Raw genomic sequence first — 625 nt, 5'->3', positions numbered from 1 at the left:
ATAAAGTCATATTATAACATCGACTGAGATAAATAATAAAATGAAATATTAAAAACATGATGTATCTCGCTGCATTGCGCGAGTACTCTTCTAGTATATATATATATATATATATATATATATAATATGAGGGTCATTTTCTAAGAAAATCAATTGGGATTGGGGATGGATACAGGGTAAAAACCTTGTGTTTGTATATGTACACATTCTTTCATTACATGCATTTGTAATTTTGTGGGTATCATATTCGTCTTTAGATACTACAAAGGTATAATCAGTAAACCAACGAATGAATTACAAGTCATTCCTTTTTTGAAGTATTTTTTTAAAAGTTTATACAAAATGCATCTGATTTTCCCTTCATGTAGTAATCATGAGTGTGTGAGGGTGTAGATGTGTACGATAGGGGTGCTTATTGGTTGGTTTTTTGAGTTGATGAAATTTGAATAATTTAATTCAATGTTTGTGATTTTAAAATTCTTAACCTAATTCGAATTAAAGTGCAACCCAACCCAAATCGTACGGGTTGTTTGGGTGGATCATTAGGTATATCAAAAATATTCTTCTATTTTTGTAATCATGAATATGTTGTTTTCTCTACTCATAATTCATTTTCTATCATTGT

This window comes from Cynara cardunculus, assembly GCF_001531365.2.
Source record: "Cynara cardunculus var. scolymus isolate 2C chromosome LG 5, CcrdV1, whole genome shotgun sequence".
In the NCBI taxonomy this organism is placed as follows: Eukaryota; Viridiplantae; Streptophyta; class Magnoliopsida; order Asterales; family Asteraceae; genus Cynara; species Cynara cardunculus.
The sequence above is the reverse complement of the archived record's forward strand: the minus strand, read 5'-3'. Positions refer to the sequence as shown.